Source organism: Notamacropus eugenii, chromosome 3 (genome assembly GCF_028372415.1).
Source record: "Notamacropus eugenii isolate mMacEug1 chromosome 3, mMacEug1.pri_v2, whole genome shotgun sequence".
In the NCBI taxonomy this organism is placed as follows: Eukaryota; Metazoa; Chordata; class Mammalia; order Diprotodontia; family Macropodidae; genus Notamacropus; species Notamacropus eugenii.
In genome coordinates, this window is record NC_092874.1 from 102215671 (window position 1) to 102235948 (window position 20278).

A 20278-nucleotide genomic window follows, 5' to 3' on the forward strand; every position below is an offset into this window, starting at 1 on the left:
TGCTGAGTGAAATGAGCAGAACCAGGAGAACATTGTGCACGGTATCAGCCACAGTGTGTGACAACTGTTTCTGGTAGACCTAGCACTTCACAGCAACGCAAGGACCTAAAACATTCCCTAAAGACTCTTGAGATAAAATGCCATCCACATCCAGAGAAAACTATAGAAATGGAATGCAGAATGAGGCAGAATATTTTCTCTTGTGTTATGTTTTGTTTTGGTGTGTTTTTTCTCATGGTTTCCCCACTCATTTTGATTCTTCTATGCAACATGACTAATGTGAAAATGTGGTTAATAAGAATGTATATGTAGAACTCCTATCAGATTGTATGCCATCTCAGGGAGGATGGTGGGAAGGAGGTAGGGAAAATCTAAGTCTTATGGAAGTGAATGTAGAAAACCAAAAACAAATAAATTAATTTAAAAAATATATAAATATGATCTCAATTCCATGATAAATAGTACAGTGAGAACAGAACAACACATACAATAATATCAGCATAATAAAGGTAAACAACTTTGAAAGACTTTAGAGTTCTGATCAATGCCATGATAAATCACAGTGCCAGAAAAAGAATGAAGATGAATTCACCTCCTGCCAGAAAATGATAGACTCAAATTACAGAATGAGACAGACATTTTTAGACATGACCAATGTGGAAATTTGTTAAGTTGGTCTTTGTATATATATTATGAGGGTTTTATTTTTATTTACTTTTTTTAATTTTTCAAGTGAGGTGGGGGGATAGGAGACAGATAAAAATGCAGATAAAATAAATTTTACAAAAAGAGTTGAAAAATTCTGTATATCATACCAACCGTACCTTTCTCTAAACTGATAAGCAGTGACTTCAATCATGTGGATTTTTTATTTACACTACATAAACACTCACATATTTAGAACCATAATTATTCAGTTAGAAAGCAGAATGGGATTAAAAAGGTATTTTCATTTTGTGGAAATGCAATTCAAGTTAATTAAATTCAATAAACAATTATTAAGAACCTACTACGTGTTGGGTGCTATGAAGCACTTAAGTTGCAAAAAAAAGGCAAAAGATAATCCCTGCCCTCAAGGAGTTTACAATTTAAACACAAAGTCTAGTATGGTTGTAAAGTAGAGTTCAAAGAGGAGACTAAAGTGTAATAAGCCTAGAATGCTACCTCAATGCCAGATTGCAAAGGTATTTAAAGAACAATTCAAGAAACTTGTATTTTGTCGAAGAGACAATGAGGAACCAAGGAAAGTTCTCAAACAAGAAGGAGGTTGGCAAAGACATATACTTTAAGATTATTTTATCAGTGGTATTGTGCATGGATTGAACCCAGGAGAGTTTGGAAGCTGGTAGCCCATTCATGAGGCTGTTAGAGTAGCCCACTAAAGAAATAATAAGTGTTTGAACTATGGTTCTGGACCTCTTAATGGAAAGAAGGAGTTGTATTGTAAGGTGGAATTGACAAATTTGGAAAGTAATTACTGTAGGCTAGAGAAAGAATAAAAGATGACTGAGTTTGAGAACTTGGATGATTGAAATGATAATGATTCCCTTGGTAGAAATAGAAAACTTTAAATTTGGGCATATTGTAGGCATCAGGGACAGAGATGATGGAGAAAATAAATCAAAGATTAGAGAGGTAGTGCATGAATGAAAGAGCAAGGTTCTGGAAGAGATGGGAGGATGTGGGTTAAAGAGCACAAATATAATGGTTGATAATTAGAGCAAAGGACAATAGTAGGAGCTGTTGTGGAGTTTTGAGTTGTGGATTTGGAAAGAATGAGTAAGGCTTCCAGTTGAATTATCATTTCTCTAGGTATAAATGAGAAGTGAGGTTCTCTGCTGAGAGGGTCAGTAGAGAAGGTAACTTAGAAGACTTTAATAATAGAAAAGCAAGTTTGGAATAACTGCCATGCAGAGTGTAATAGGAAGTTATAAAAAAGATTGCTATGCAGCTATGAGGGCTCTGTTGAGATTAGAGAACATAAATTTATAGTGGCTATAATGTATTCTATTGTATGACTTTCTCCAGTGACATTCAACAATCCATATGTAAGAGTATAGATGGCAGATGGTAGGAATAACTCAGGATTGTAGTTTAGCAGAGCATTAGCGAAAACAGGATAAGAAGCTAAGGAATTAAAAAGTAGAGGGCAAGATTTTCCCATCCTAAATATCCAAGGAACCTCATACAAATTGAAAATATAATTATATTTGTATATATACAGATATATACACACATACAAAATACATAATGTATACATAACATACATACATAACATATACATGTAAATGTGTTATTTATGTATTATATATGTATGTATTGCTTTTATTTTCTAAACAATTCATTGGCTAAAGGCAGCAAAACCTAGTGGAAATAGCAGTGATTGGTAGCTGGAAGGTGTGGATTCACCTTCCAGTTCTGCTGCTTATAACTACGAATCAATTATTTAACCTATCTGAGACTCAGTTTCTTTCATCTGTAACATGGAGATCATAATAGTTTTGTTATCTCTCCCACAGAGTAGATGCCTGGATCTAATGAGATAATATATCTAAAGCATACTGTGAACTTTAAAGCATTCTCACTATATGAACGTCAGCTCTTACTTCGGGGAATCATCTTCATTCAATATTTGATATCAACGTCTGCAGCCTAAGTCACAGCCTCTAACATGATTTGAGGCTAATCATAGCTTCAGTCTCTAGATTCTCCTGCAGATTCATGCCCTACAGTAGTGGGTCAGCCCTGATGGCACATAATTGACCCTATCTTCATTAGAATTTTTATCAAGAGAGTGGCCAAACATTCCCTGAGGCTGGAGATAGGCATTGACAATATTGGAATAAATGAGTAAATTACATAAGGTTGCAGAAAGCATTGTAGGTTTAATAGAAAAACAATCAATTTACCTTTAATGGACTACAGAAAAACAATCATTTAAAACATGTTTCATTCTAAACTTGAATTATTTGAATTATATTATACATTTTTTAGCGACAGCTTTTACTGAAGAACTTTCCTCTGAGAATATTGTGGAATATTTTCTTTGTTCAAACTCTTAGGAATGACAGACTGACTTTCATGAATCATTTAACATATATTTGAAGGAAAGTATAATTGTTTTCCCCCAAAGGTAATTTTTAATTATTATTTTCAGCATGAGAATCAAATTAATTGGGAAAAACAACAAAAAATTTGGAACTGTTTTGAACTCTCTCAAGGAAGCTTGCAGATTCTAGTTATGAAATGTTTATTATCTGCAGAAAGAACAGTATATATACAAAGAATGCTAGACTTTCTACATTGGTATAACATCCTTTGAAATATGCACATGCGCGCACACACACACACACACACACACACACACACACAGAGGACAACAGAGCATGCAAATTTTAGGCAAATGATCTTGATTCCAGTTCTTAGGAAATACTAGGTCAACTGTCCAGAAAGGGAGACAGTCATTACAAGAACTAGTACAGCTTCATCAGGAACAAATCATTCCAAATTAGCTCGCTTCCTATTTTCCCCCCACAAGATTCATAAACATGACAAGAGGAAGGCTGTGGAAATAGTTTACTTAAATTTTAGCCATGATTTTATCAAATATCTCATGTTATTATTGTGGAGATGGAGAAATGTAGGTTATAATAAAAACAGATAGATTTAGCACTAGTGAAATGGCCAGACTCAAAAGGCAGTGATTGAGTACATATCTGTCAGAAAATCAAAGGTCAAGTATCCCACACATCTCTTCTTGCACCCATGCTGCTTAATACTTTTACTAATTACTTGGGGAAAAGACCCATCAAATTTGCAGATAACATTTAGTTGAGAGAAGGTTAACAGATTGAATAACTGACTTAAGATCCAAAAGAATCTTAACAGGTCAAAGCATTGGGTTAGATCTAACAAAACAGCTAACATGATGTTGGGCTCAATGAAGCTTCTATGAAGAGGGAGATGATAGTTTCACTGTTCTCTATCTAGCCTACTCTGACCACATCTGGAGTTCTGTTACTGGCCTCCAGAAAGATACTGATAAGCTGGAGAGTGTGCAGAGAAGGACAAGAAGGATGGTAAAGTACCTTGAATCCATAACATCTGAGGCCTAGTTGGAAGATCTGATCATGTTTAACTCAGAGAACAGAATATTTGAATTAGAAACAATAGCTGTCTCCAAGTTTCAAAAGGGCTATCAGAGGAATTTGACTGGTTTTGTGTGGCCTTAGAAAGGCAGGACCAGAAGCAAAGGGAAGAATTTCTAGGATGCATTAGCTGTTTTGGTGGCCACGTCACCCTTCTGACAGATCATACTGAAACTCCTAGATCTCTCTTCTGAACCTGCTATCTATTCAAACTCATCTTGTCTTACATATGTGAATTTGATTTCTTTTTATAACCATGTAAGACCTCATATTTATCCCTTTTGAATTTTATCTTGTTAGACCTAATCCAATGCTCTGGCCTGTTAAGATTAAGGACAAACACAACAAATATTGCTTTCACGCTAAAATTTTATTAATGTATGCATGTAATGTTGAATTCTCCCTCATTTTGAACACCAGCTTTGCCCTCCACTTCATAATACCTGACTAAATTTCTGGGTTTATTTACACACACACACATACACACACACACACACACATACAGTAGTATCTGAATTCATCCTGTGAATTAATAATTTATGAAATTATAAAATAGGGATGGGGGAATGGAACGGTGAAGGAAGGCAGTGTCAAGAAGAGGATGGGTGGGGGAGAGGCAAAGAATATCATTCAGATAACCATGATTAGAGTTGAAAGCACTAGTCAGCATGGACCCCATAGAAATAAAAGGGTGCTGAAGGGGTGAAGCAGCAGGCATTTAAGTTCTTATTTTTATAGTTTGGGGAGAAACAGACCAACTCCTATCTGGGCCACCTTAGGGTTGTTCATTAATATATGGAAATCATCTCAAAATTACATCTCAAAGTTATTGGCATCTTTTTGATGTTCCTCTGCTCTGGAGCTATGGAGGTCTAGATTTTATCTGAAATTTACATATCACAGGACCGGAAACCTTGACAAGAAGCACTTAGATGGTTTCTGCTGATTCATCACATACCAGGATGTGAATTTTGGTTAAAATAGGATAAAATTTATAAATTATTTTCGTTTGATCTTTGGGGTGGTTTGTATGTGACTTTTCTAGGTTCCCCTTTACAATCTTATTTTGTGCTTATTTCCACTTTATACTGGCTACTTAAAATCTTTTTTACTGCATTGATTAGAAGGAACTGGGGAGATAATAAGGGGCACCAGAACAAGATACAACTTTAATACACAGTTTTAACACACATGCTACCATACAGGCTCTTCTCCATACTACCTCCTCCAATAGGTTTAACAGGGTCTGCTAATTGCCCTTAATCACTTTGAAAATGCAATGGAAGAGGAAGGTCCTCGAAAAGGGAAAGGAGAGTAGGATAAATGGTACTGAAAGAGGAATGAGGAAAGAATGAAGATACCTCTTCAGTGACTGGATAGGAGTTTTGAGAAATGGAGGACAGAATTTAAAGAAGGTCACAGCAGATGACATCAACCAAGTGATACTTCACTTAGAGACTAGGTCAACTGTCACAAATATGAGAAAGTGAGGGTGAAAGAAAAAGAAAGAAGAAAAAGTCTGGGTCACATGCTTCAAACTTTTTTTTTGTTGTTGTTGTTTTCCTCCTTAGAAGCTATGGGACAAAAGAAGAGAAATGTAGTGAGGATGTTAACCCACAGATGGTTTCACCTTCTGGCCCAAACATTTCTCTCTTTATACCTCTGCCCCAAATTCTTGCCAAATCATGTATTCATCTGTCACTCACAATTAATTTGCATTCAGAAGATTTGAGTCCTAATGTAACTCTGTTATTTATTTATTACATCTGTAACAAGAGAACTGAGAAGTTCATTAGTATTGTACATCAATTTCATAATGGCATGTTTGCCCAGGTTTCTGATAGTGGACAATGCTCTCATGCCCTCCAAGTGACCAAAGGAGTGAAACAGGGCTGTGTGCTTACTACCATGCTTTCTAGTATGTTGTTTTCAGCCAAGCTGTCAAATACTTTCAATGAGGATGAACAAGGCATCAAGGTCAACTACCGTACTGATGGTAAGTATTTCAATTTGGAAGGGCTATAAGCCAAGACCAAAATGGAGGGAATGTTGATGTATCATTTTCTGTTTGCAGATGATTGTATGTTCGATGCTTCCTCTGAAGCTGAGATGCACCAAAGTATGGATCAATTCTCTGCTGCCTGTGAAAATTTGGGAGAGAAGAAGTATTAGACTGACTACCATACTGAAGGTCTACAGAGCCATTGTGCTGATCTCATTACTGTATGCCTGTGAAACATGGACAATCTACCAGCTCTATGCCAGGAAACTGAATTGCTTCCATTTCAACTGTCTTAAGAAGATTCTGAAAATCACTGGTCAGGATAAGGTATCAGACACTGAGGTGTGTTCAAACTAAATTGCCAAGCATTCAGACTATTCTTCAGAGAACGCATCTCCAATGGGTTGATCACACATTGTTCGAATGCAAAGTGTACGCTTGCCAAAAAGACTATTTTATGGATAACTCACATGGGGCAGGTGATCACATGGTGGTCAGAAGAAGCGATACAAGGACACTCTCAAGGTATCTCTCAAGAACTTTGAATTTGACCGTGTAACATGGTAGACACTGACATAGGACTGCTCAGCATGGCATGCCTACATCAGAAAGGGAAATGTGCTCCATGAGCAAAGCAGAATTGAGACAGCACAAAGTAAATGTAGGATGCGCAAATTTGGAGTATCCACCCCAAATATTCACACAGACTATCTGTGCCCAACCTGTGGTAGAGCATTTTGAGCTCCTACTGGTCTGGTCAGCCACAGTCAGACATTTTCACTTTATCATGGTGATGTTATTTTGGTCCTCTTTGAGAAATGAGGACAACAACCAACCAATTAATTTAATCAGTTTCTTTCTCGGCCTCAGTTTTCTTACCTCTATCATGAAGGAAGTAAACTAAATTATCTCTATGTTACAGTTTTATCTTTGTATCTCTAGCACCTAGTATAATGACTAGCACCCAGTAGGTAATTATTAAATTATTTCAATTGATTGATTCTCTTACTATTCAAATCTATGAGCCTATACTCTCAGAAAACTCTGTCCTCTTCCTTCTCTCTTCCTCCCTCTTCCTTTCTCTGTCCCTCTTGAAAAGCAAAAACTGAATGACTGTGAGGCTAGCCATATACTTCTTATCAAGGAAAAGGGAAACCATATATGTGAAGGTCTCCATCTCCTCCTAATTAAAAATTTGCAGTCTTCATCCTTTGCTAATTAAATCAACTTTTTTTTTCAAGCATCCACAACAAGATAAACTATTTATTTTGGATTTTACTACTTTGTTTTTTACTTAATTACAAACTGTTCTTGACATACACACCTGACTTATATAAATCTCTTAAAGGAGAATGTTCAGTCCAGAATAGCAATCTACCACCATAGCCACAAGAATCAGGCTTTCCTCCAAGCAGATACTTCTTTGAATTTCATTCCTCTTCTCTTTTCCTACTCCTTTTTAACACTGTCACCATTCCACTTTAACCTCTCGTGACTAACTACAACTCTCTCTTCTGCTGGCCTAAGGGAGAATATATGATGGCAGCTCCATCATGGTGAAGAGGAAAGGATAGAGAGAATAGACCAATGAACTCTTTTGACTGGCTCCCCTTCATCAGCCTTGTATTCATCTCTTCTCCATCTCCTGCCACACCCCAGACTATTCCTCTGATAAAATGTATCTTGGATATTTTCATTCAAAATGGAGGTTATTACTTTATTGGGTTGTAAAGTCTCACCATCATCATTAATAATATATGCTTCTGTTGTTCTCCATAGGGTTCAAATGGGAAAAAAGAAAGAAAAACAAGGCTAGGCAGCAAATATTTTATTCTTCTTTATCTCACAATTGTCAATAAGAAAATAACTAGCAGGAAAAGCAGAAGAAAGTGGAAGAGGAGGAAGAGAACTGTGTGTTTATATCAGGAACAGGAAGGGAAGGTCAACAAGTACAAGATTGACTTTTGTTTCACATCGGGATAATAAATGAGAGAAAACTCATCTTGGGAACAATAGATGCTGAGAGCAGGAAAAGATGCAAGTAAGCCAGTACACTAAGAAAACAAATAAGAAAGAAAGAAGGGAGAGGCAAAGAGGTGGGTCCGACTATAGCCCAAAGTGGTTATACCAGTCAGAGGTGCCAGATTTTCATAGCTCCTTTAATGTGGCTGGCCCGCAGTAATCATACTGCTTTGCATCCTTCCACAACAAAGGCCCAGAAACAGCCCCTGGGAGGTACAGCTCATGGTTAGAACTGAGAGAAAACCTACTTCTACTTTCTAGTGGGTGAAGGGGAACAGGGAAGAGGGCTGTAAAGAAATAAACTCTTATAGTTTCCAGGGATGAATAGGGGGAAAATGTGATCCTGAAAACCCCAGTTGAAATTTTGAATGAATATAGTTCCCATCAGATACTTTTTTGTACCTACGTTGCACATTCTCATTTTACAGATGGAAAAATGGAAATTTAATGAGGATACCAACAAGGAGGGAAAATGAGAATTAATGGGATGGTTGTATCAGGTCAAGGTGGGTAATGATAGAATTGAGATTCAAACTTAAGGAGTTAAGGAGTAAACCACTAGTAGTTTGTAGTCTGTCTAGTCATTTTTTCCCCTTTTCTTTTTATTTATTTGCTATATCTTTTCAGTAAATATTCTTTTGTGCAAGGTCACTGATAGCAATTGGTCAAATTGATGGTGAGAAGTTAATCACTACTTTGACAAATTATATAAGGGAATTATTCATGGTAACCAATAACTGACATCAGGGAGAAGACACTGTAATGGGGTCTTTAACTAATAGCATTAGAATTATCCTATAACCTCTTAGGAAACCTCCTAAGAACCTTGAGGGGAGAGATGTAGCCATCCTCTGAGGACCCACCTTGCCAGTGGGTATAAGAATTGAGACAAGAACCCCTAAAATCTATATGAACTACAAAGTTTTGTGAACTGGCCTGGAAATACCACCATTATTTATAACATTTTCTTGATGGGAAAATGCATTCTGAATTTCAAATAACAGAATTTCTAACAGAAAAATTATTGGCCTATTACTATTTCCTAAAGGGCATTGTTTGAAATGGTCTTTCAAAACTGAGTTGGAACTAATATTAATGACTTTCTATTGGACTGCCTAGTTTCAATTATACTGTGGATGAAATTAGAATGGGGCAAAATCTATTTGAATAATAATTATTAGTATTGCAAAAAATATATATTATCCTCCTCTTGTAAGCAAGCAGTTTAGACTCTAAACTTCAGACCAACCCAAATTGTAGACATATACAGATATGGGCAGAATAATATCCCCTTCTCCCTTATTCCTACCCCATCCCATGGCACGCCAAGTACTTTGCCCTTCCTTCACTGAAGAATGAAAATTAAATAGTTACATTATGCATTGCTCCCCACTTTATGCTGATAATTATCTAACATATAAATTGTGAATGGAGCACCAAGCCTGGAGTCAAGAAGACCTGAGTTCAAACTGACCTTGGACACTAGCTGTGGAACCCTGGGCAAGTCACAAAATCTCTGTTTGCCTTGTTTTCCTCATCTGTAAAATGAGGATAATAAAGGCATCTGTCTTTCAGTGTTGTAGTAAACATCAAATGAGCTACTAATTATAAAGCACTTAGCATCATACCTGGCACATAGTAAGCTCTATATACAGGTGAGTTACTGTTGTTATATATTCAATACTTTCAAAGAAATGGAAGCTCTCATCTCTAACTTCATAGTAGTCCTTTTCTCTCCCACTTCCTGAATATAGACATTAAGTGTAAAAGAATTCTTTTTTTTTTCTACACTGGTTTACATAATCCAATTTGTCTTTTCTGATCTCCAATTCACTTCTAGCTGGAGGTGAATGTAACAGTCAGAGGTGTGGCACTGATACTGAATACCAAGTACATGCCTCCAAACTGGGGGTCTTTCACTAGTTACTGTATAGAGGGGCTGTAGATCTTTTGTATGATTGACTCTTCCTTACTCTGCTTATAATTGTCAGTCTGTGACCATAAGGCAACATGGAGCTGGCTCAACCGACAGGTGTTTTGTTTTATTTTGTTTTCAAGAAAAACTGCTATAATAATGAACTCACTGTCAAGCGATCTCTTCTGGGCTTCTACATATCTGCATTCTCTTCACATAACCTCACAGAGAGATAGTAATCACCACCAGGATCTTCCACTTTGAAAACAAAGGGCAAGGCTCTAACACTTTATCTCTATTTGTATGCAAGAGACACAGACATACAGAGATATTGGATTTAATTATCATGTTAAAATTTATCCTAATTTTATACCAGGATGCTGTGATTTAGAATTACTTCTTAGAAGAGATTCATGCTAACAAAAAGATTCACTAATTTACTCCAAAAATCATGTCAGTTATTAGCAAGCAAGGAAAGGAAGAGTCTCTATTAGGGCCCTTGTGCTGCATTAATATCCAAATGCCATCAAGAGATATAGAGGAAGGGTCTCAGTAAGTTGAGGGGACCCCATTCGAAGGATTTATTGTACAGCATGGACATGTACTATGTAGAATAAGAAGACATATCTAGGTTGTATTCTTGTTTTGTTATTTATTCTTTTATTTTCAAAAAGGACCAATGACATCATGAGGTGATGGGTAATGTCTCAACTTGCTTATGAATTGGATTTAAATGATGCAGAATTGCACAAAGTTGGCAGTCTCACTGTCTCTTCCAGAGTCATTAAAGTTCACTAGAAGGATCAGTGGATGACCTTGACATCTTTGATGTCTGACCAAGCTCTAATCACTCCACAGTGCCTGCTTCAGCCATCTCTATGGATGTTGGAACAAGTTATTTTCATTTACCCACACCATGGGAGGAATTCTTCATATGCTTGTGGCAGGCATGCCCCAACTCACGATAGGTTTTGAGGCCTGTTGGTTAACCTCAACCTGTTTTTGCCTATTTTACCAGGGTGAGGCCACTGTGCGTGCTATAGCTTCTTGGAGCCACAAGTGAGCGTTCGGTGACAGGAAGATACCAAAGTAGATGAGCAGCCTTGAAAAGGGCTTAGCAAAACCTCATACCAGAAGTGCTAGTCCTCCCTGAGCAACTCATACACCCCTGTACCTTTGGAGGGAATGTACACATTGACAAAACTAGAGATCTACTAAACAATTGAAGAAGTATCTGTCATATACACTGAGATTTTAGAAATACCTATAATCATCAACTAGAATTCTTTGTCTTCTCTTACAGTTGCTGAAGTGCCTTCTGTGTGTGACCTCCTAGGAATACCTATGGGGAAGCTAGCTCAGTGTCTCTATTCACATTGGGGATCCTCTGATTACTTACTCTGAGTTTATTAATTCAGGGAAAAAAATGTCAAAATAAAATCTATTACTATTAAAATATTTCTAGATTTAAGTATAACCTTACTTCTTAAGTAAGGGAATATTTCTCATAAGTGCCCATTAATGTTATAATTAATTATAAATACTATGTTATTGAATAATCACATGTGTTATAAATAATAATAATCTTAACAATTGATTATTTAGTCACAATTCCTCAGTATCTCTGTGATCTTTCCAATATGGATACTACTCTCAGTGGTACAAATCAAAGGCCACCCATACCTTCTCATCTTATGTGACTTTTGACCATGCCTTTCTTTAAGTCTTTAAACCAACAGGATAAAGAACCTTCCTCTAGAGCTCTTGAGATTGTGTGGGTTCATCAGTCATCCTTTGTTTTTAATACATACCTAGTCAGGCACCTTTTTAGATCATACAATTCTCTGATAATATCCTTTGCACTCTCTCTCATTTACAGAGATATGTAGGAATTTCTGCATATCCGCTATATATCTTTGCTTGTCATTTGGGTAATGTGAGTTCTGACCTCACCATCCTATCATCTGTTAATGCCCAACCTTCCTGCTTGAAATTGCAAGCAGCAGGGATTAAGGTATGTCCTGTTTTACCCCTCAATTTCGGAAACTAGCTTAATCACAATAACCACAATATCCTGGGTTTGGTAGACAAACAAGATCTTCCCAAAGCCCTAGAAACAGATACTTCATCCCCACTCCTATCCTCCATTTCCACCTATAAAAAGCACTCTTCCCTCCTTGCCTGAGCAGGAGGATCACTCTCACGGGTGAAATCAATAAACTTTGCATTGATTTACAAATTTCTGATCTAATTACTTGATAATTGCAAACACAGTAACTCATATTTAGGTCCCCAGAGCTGTAAATAAAGGGCTCCCCAGATCTTGTACATACATTCAAGAAAACACATATATTTGTGGCTCAGGGCAGTCACTATTTCACTGCATAGAAAACAGAACAATGTAAAGGACTCAAAATAGAACTTAGAAAATCAATACAATTTTCCTCTTTCTCTGGTGAGTTCAACTTCCCAAGTGCCTCAATGTATTCCATCTTCAGAGTATCATGTGTGACCCTCATGATAAATATGATACATAATCCAGTATAATATGAAAAATAATCACATTTGTGGAGGTCATCCTTGATGAACTTACAAGAAAACAAGCAGACTTTCATAAATAATATTCTATAGCAAGAAATATCTTTATAGGTTTAGGTATTTCATGATTCATGTGTATTTAACATTACTGGAAAAATATCAATATTAACACAAGGATCTTCTATTTCAGGGGAAAACTTGAGGGAGCAATGAGCATTATGCAGTTACCGAAATGTTGTTCCAATCTATAGTATCTGTCCAAGAAACATGATCTGATGATCTACCTCTGTAGGCTCTCCTTTCAACTTCATATCATCATTTGGAAAACGTATCATCCATTTTCTGGCCTGTAGATTCTGGTATGCTAAACTCTTTTAAGTAATTTAGGAGATTCTGCAGCATTCACATCTTTGATGTAATGGTGACTAACCGTGTTGCCCACAAACTGAAGCATCTCTAGGAAATTCTCTTCCATTTGTATTGGGCACTAGCTATCTCTTATAGAAGTGGAAAACACTTTTAATAATATTTTCTTGCTTTGTGTTCCTGCCTTATATTCATGGTGGAAGGATTTAACAATAAAAATAAAGTCATCTATGTAATGTCTTTAATGGAACTTTTATGATTTTTCACATATGCTTGGGAGACATGGTGATACAGGAGAATCTTTAAGGCAGTTTTTTTTTTTATTCTCCAAATCAAGAGTTGCTTCTTGTTTTGTTTTTAATATTCAACAGACAATCATAATGGGATCCTGTGTCCACTGTAACTTTCAGTGAAGCATACAGCTATAAAGATATCTCTTGCTATAGAATATCATTTGTAAAAGTCTGATTGTTCCCTTAAGTTAATCAAGGATGACCTCCATAAATGTGATTACTTCTCATATTGTATGAGGTTATGTATCATATTTATCATGAAGGTCACACATGACACTCTGAAGATTGAACACATTGAAGAACTTTGGAAGTTAAGACTCACCAGAAAAAAAGAGGAAAAATGCATTGATTTTCTGTGGTCTATTTTGAGTCTTTTACATTGTTCTTCCATTTTCTATGCAGTGAAATAGTGGCTACCCTGAACCACAAATAATTTTGCTTTCTTGAATGTATGTACAGGATCTGGGTCCCCTTTATTTACATCTCTGGGGACCTAAATATAAGTCATGTTTGAATTATATTCTGAGATTTCCCAGAGGCAACTGGGGACATAAGCAACAAAAGAAAAAAAGTGTTTGGTGATCTATTCAGGCATTGAACCTAATTCAGGCAAAGCCAAAACTTATGATACTGGGCCTCAGATTTTTCCCAGTTTTGTTACCTTAATGCTATGCTTCTAATTCTTGCAACACCTCTGGGATTTTGATGTTAAAATCCAAATGTAGTGATTCAACTCTAATTGGTAGAAAGAATAATTTGTTTTATAATTTTGAAAGATGTTCTCAATTTTCTGCCTAAATTTTGTCTTTATACTTCTACCATGAAATGAATTAGAGATGATCTGGCTTCTTAAGTTCTCTTACTGCTCCCTATAATTTTTTTCTTCTACCTTTTGTTATTGCTTTGTGAAACAATAGTACTCACAATATAAGCTTTTATAGATGAATTTATTTTCTCAATCAGTGTGACTTTGGCAGCCATATCTTTCCAACCGGCAAAGAAAGCAGGTATTTGCTGGCTAATGGTATTTCCAGGGTGTTTTGATCTCCCCCTTTTTTTGGCAGGAGACTTCTATCAGTTAAAATTTTTTAGGAAATTGATAATATTGTCAATGTCTCTTCTTTAGCCTATCTCCCCTTTTTTTTTTTTTTTTGCATCAGTAGCTTGTTTAAAAGGGTCACATTGGAGTTTTTCCATTACATGCCATATTTCCTTTTTTAATTTTCTTCTAATTTGACATTGATTTTGCTCTTAGTCCTGACAAATGAAAGGTTTAAATATACAGATATAATGGTTTATATGTGTGGAAGGCTTCTATGTAATTTATGTCTTTTGTCTCTGCCTTGTATTCCACATTTTTGGCATATCTTTTCCACCATACTGATCACTGCATTAAAATAATCAACTATCAAAGTATATGTTGATATAATATTGCTAAGCTTATCAAGAACTTAATGCATTTTTTCTGCTTTTTTATCATCTGCAACAGATGTTAGTGCATAAGCAGCAATTATCTTCATGGTAGCCTTTTACAAATGCTTATCATGAGTATTATCACATGAGATGACAAAGTCTTCCATGAAATGTGATTTTTCTGTGGCTTCTGTGTGTATAAAACAACTAAGTTCTTTTATTTGTCCTCCAAGGAGAAACTGTGAAACCATTCTTCCATTTACCTGCAACTTCATTTTGTCACCTGATTTTGTTTATAGCAAGGATACCAAAATTTATATAGATGCTCAGAGCCTAAAAGTATTGAAAATTATTTGAATTTGACTTCATCATCACCATGTTCCTCCCTTCTCCTGCCCCAGAAAAGTCAAACACCAGAATACTCACCAACACTTAGATTTGGTATTCATATGTCATCAGTGGCCTCAGTTGCCTCTGACTCTCTGATTGGCGGGAAAGAGGGTGAAGCAAAATACTCCTTCCCAAGCCTGCATTTAAACAGGGCTCAGAAACTCAAGAAATTCTTCATTTCTCACGAGTTGCACTGTCTGAACTTGACTCCGTCATCATGCCTTCAAGTGAGGCATCTTCTTCTTCCCACACTTCTGCATTTTTTAGCTTCCTATTGTTTGTTATCTTTTCCCATTAGGTTGTAAGCTCCTAGAAGGTGGGAATTTTCTTCATCTTATTTGTATCCCCAGTACTTGCAGCAATGTGCTTGACACTTAGTAAGTACTAATCTTGAGACAAGAACAGGTCTCAGAGGTTGAATCTTAAGACTGGAACGGGCATGAGAGGTCACCTAGAGATGCTAGACCAACTATTGTTGATAACATAAGTGTCTCCATACCCAAGAAATACAACTTGTAAAATCTTAATCTCCCTATCTCTGTCCTTTGAAGCACATTATCTTCACTAATTTTTACAATTAGATAACTGTAGTTTACCATTCAACAATCTCAGAGAAATGGAATTTTTAAACAAATGTGTTATCTATTTTCTGCGGAGTATTAGTAATAACAATAATAAAAGAATCACTTTGTAGAGAGAGATCATTTAAATGTCATGTACATTCATATACACAAGTGTGTGTCCTTTAAATATAATCTTAAGTTATCATAAGTGAATGTACTCCATAAAGCAACAAAGAGTATAAATTCTTTGCAACTAAACAGACAGTCTTCATTAATTACTGTGGTTGAAAATAATTGGTCAGCTGATTACCAATAATTGGTCAGCTGGTTACCAATAATTGGTCAGCTGGTTACCAATAATTGATCAGCTGGTAAGGAGTCTCAATAAACAGAGCCAGGCTGATCTTTGACACACACAATCCTCGCTAGGTCCTCATTGAAGAATTTTCCAGCTTGGGAGGACCTGACCATGCCTTTGTTCCACTGGCACAGCCTTGGAGGACTCAGACTCACTTCTAAGCAGCAAGGAAGAATCAGCATAAAACCTAAGAGATCAGTTGCGTGATACCTCCTCATAAAGAGATGTAAAGAAGGTTGAAGTAGGATTTTGAGAACATTTTTATTCTCTGATTTCATTGGAAGTTACCAAAAAAAAAATCTTCCACATCATTTTTTCCCTTTCATCAATCTTTCACTTTTTACATATGAAAAACTAGAGAAAGAAGATGAATTCGGCCAACTAGAGGGATTAGCCTAGTGCATGACTGGAAACACAGCTGTTGTCATGATGTAAGAGACTGCAAGGAAGTCAATTTATATTTAAATACAAATATAAGACTGATCAAAAGAAATTTCACTGAAGGGTATACTGTCACTTCTAGATACTATTTAACTGAATTAACTGAGATATTTCCATACTTCAGTTTTCAGAAAGAAAAAAGGCTTCATTCCCAATAAGAGAAAAGCATTCCTTCAACAAGAAGACAGAAAAACCTACTTTCCAGACCTTGATTTATCAGTATGAGCTCTGACAAAGACAGCTTCAGTTTTATTTTATTTCTCCAAGCCTTTCAACTCAACTGTATAATAGAGTTAGCTTGGCGTAGCGGAAGGCATTCCTTCGCAGATATACATTTTTAAAAGTATATTGACAGACTGGAGACCATTCTGAGGATGCAAGAAAGGCAAAAAGCCTCAACTTTTTGCCATATAAGAATCAGTTAAAAGAAGCCAAGAAACCTCAGGAATGATTGATGATCAATCACATTTCCCACCTCTTGACAAGAGAGGTATTGAACTAGAAATGCAAAACAACACATTCATTTTCAGACATGACCAACTGTGGATTTATTTTTCTTGTGACACTTTCTATCCTGGACTCCCACTGCCTGAAGATAAGAAATGTTATATTTTACTTTCCACTTTGTATTCTCCAGGACCCTTAAGGAGATTTGCAGAGTGTCTGGGTTCTCTGCTATTGGCTCTAGTGGGGCAGCTAGGTGGTGCAGTGGACAGAGCACCAGTGCAGGAGCCAGGAGGACCTGAGTTCTAATCTCACCTCAGACACTATATTCACTAGCTGTGAGACCTTGGGCAAGTCACTTACCCCCAATTGCTTCATCCTGGGTCATCTCCAGTCATCCTGATGAATATCTAGTCACTGGATTCAGATGGCTCTGGAGGAGAAGTGAGGTTGGTGACCTGCACAGCCTTCCCTCACTCAAAACAAAGTCAAGTGCAAGTCATGTCATCATTTCTCTGATGGCATGGTCTTCTGTGACAACAAAGGATGAATACACATTGGCTCTAGCCCCACCAACGGTATTCCCTCTGATTGTAGATATAGTTGCCTCCACTCCAATTTCACTAAGAGTCAGATTAGCTTTTACAAATTCAAAGGTATATTCACAAATATACAAATTTACTCTCCAACTTGTGAGAGGTTTAATTACCCACATATCCCCTGTTGGCACCAACTTGATCTCTACGGACGTTGGGGGAGATTAGGTTTATAGTTTAGCTCAATTCCTACAGGTACATTCTCAATTCCAAGTCCAGAACCCCCTTCAGGCCCCAGTCTCAGTCACCCTAACTTCTCAGGGCTTCCCTGCCATGCTGGTCACACAGGCTGGTTGTCTAGAATCCTGACGCCAGGGCTGCTGTGACACTGATACAGCCAGGTGTAGATCACCACCAGCATGGGAAACTGAAAAGAAAAAAACAAACTAGAACAAGACAAACATTCCAACCCATTTGCTGGAGCCACAAGGTAAGACAACAGGATAAAGATATCCTTCCCCTCTCACCAGTTAATTGGTGAACTGTTATGTTTCACCTCTGGACAAAGTAGGAAAGAGGGACTGTCTCAGTTTTCCAAGTTTTAAAGAAAACTTTTCCCCATTAGTCAGCTAAGCAAAGGGAGCTACACCCACACATGGAGTGGGTACTTAGAGTGCCTCCATCCTAGGAGATCTGGGTATCCAGATCCCTTTTGGAGATATCTCCATGTTAGGCAATCTGCACATAGCCCAAGGCACAGGGCAAACTTCCTCCACTTGATTACACTGATTTGCTGTGGTGAAGTGTTTTTATATTTCATTGGAGGAGTAGTAGGAAGAAAAGAGGACTACTGATAATAGACAACAAGGTTAAAAAATCTGTCGATTAGGCATTTCTAAAAACACACAGAAGGGAACAGAAGGAGGTTCAGAAGGAAATAAGAAAAGCAGAACAATTTTTGAAGCAATATGCTAACTTAAATGATACACTTTAAAAAAAATCTGTATGTAATGGAAACTTTTGATATAACATTCAATCTATTTTTATACAAAAATGGTGTTTGGTGCTAATTGACACATTCTCAATAAGAAAAGAAAAATAATATTATATCAAAGGATATCAATAAAGTATCTATAAGAGAAAAGTAATAATAAAGGAAGATAAGAATATTTAGCCAAGAGGAGAATAAACTAAGTTGGGACTGGATATCTGTCTTCAAATATTTGAAAGCCTGTCACTTGAAAGAGGAAAGATTATCTGAGCAAGTCAGTTAATCTCTTTGAGCCTCAGTCCAACTGTCTTTGAAATGGAAGGAACATGTTATGAGATTGTTGTGAGGGTCTCATAAGTTAATATTTACAAAGTGCTTAAAACTTAAAGCACTATACACATATAAGCTTTTCTCCTCCATTCCTCTCATCTTATATCAGGTTCAGTAAGAAATTGTCCTGAGACAAGTCTCTGTCTTGATATTCTTTTAATGTTTGATAAACTATTTATATGGATAAAATGCTTGTTTTTGTAATTGAATAAAAGTGGCAGGATTTCAACTCTACCACAAGGGTTCTTAGCCTGGGGTCCATGGATCTCCAAGCATACATGAAAATATTTTGAGGAGTCCCTGAATTGGGATGAGGAAAAAAATACATTTTTATTTTTAATTAACCCTGACCAAATATAGCCTTTCCTTCAATCATATAAAACGTTATTCTGAGGAGAAGTCTCCAGACTTAACTGTATTACCAAAAGATCCACACAAAAATAGCCTATTCCTTAGGCTATCTGAAACCACTTTGGGATCATTCAGGTAATACATACAACAAGGAAGATAATATATATGTTTCCAGGTGGTTCTGATTTCTCCTATTAGATCTCTAGATTATGAGAGTCATTCAATCCACACAGGTTATAAATTATGAGTGTTCACTTCAGTGGCATCTATTTCAAAACTTCTTCTGGATCAAAGCTATGACCAGGCAACTGTGGACAACAGTTCTATGTGTGCTCATGTTCCAAACTCGAGTAGAATTTTATTATTTTTTAATTCAAGGATATTTTAGGATTATATTTATTATATGGGAATTTGCTAGGTTATAAAGGGTAATTGAGCTTCTGGTGCATTATTCTAACCACTTGATGCTATTTGTGAGAGGTTTTGTAGATGCTAAAATTTGACAACTTGCAGTGAGATGTTGCACGTGTCCTACCATTTCCTCATAAGGTCTGCATAGATCCATAAATCTGGAACCCTTAAGGCTGACCTTTCTGTAATTTCTTGTAGTATTGATTTGGTCTTGCTAATATATTATAACTTAGCCAACATAATAAAAATGTCACTATCACCTAAATGAATTTACTTATTCAACGTCCTACTCATTAAACTGCCAATGGATTGCTTTAAGACCCAGAAATAAAATAATAATACTCATCTGGAAGAATAAAATATCAAAAATCTCAAGGGAAATAATGAAAAAAAGGGGGGAAGGACCGGGATCTAGAAGTATTAAATCTGAAACTACAATGGAAAGCAATAATCATCAAAATCAATTTGGGCTGGTTAAGAAATAGAGAGGTCTGGATTGGGAGCCAAGATGGTGGGGTAGAAAGACGCACATACACATAGCTCCGAACCCACAACCCATAGAACGGCTACAGGGAAATAACTCACGGCGAATTCTGCACCCAGAGGCCACAGAACATCGGAGCGAGGGAGATTTCTGTTCCAGAGAGACCTGCAAACCTCTCGTGGGGGGTCCTTCGCGCTGCGGACTGGGCACCGGGACTGGGAGCTGAGTGCAGCCCTGCCACGGTCGCGGCACCTAGAGAAAAAGATCCGAGTGGGCTTCAGG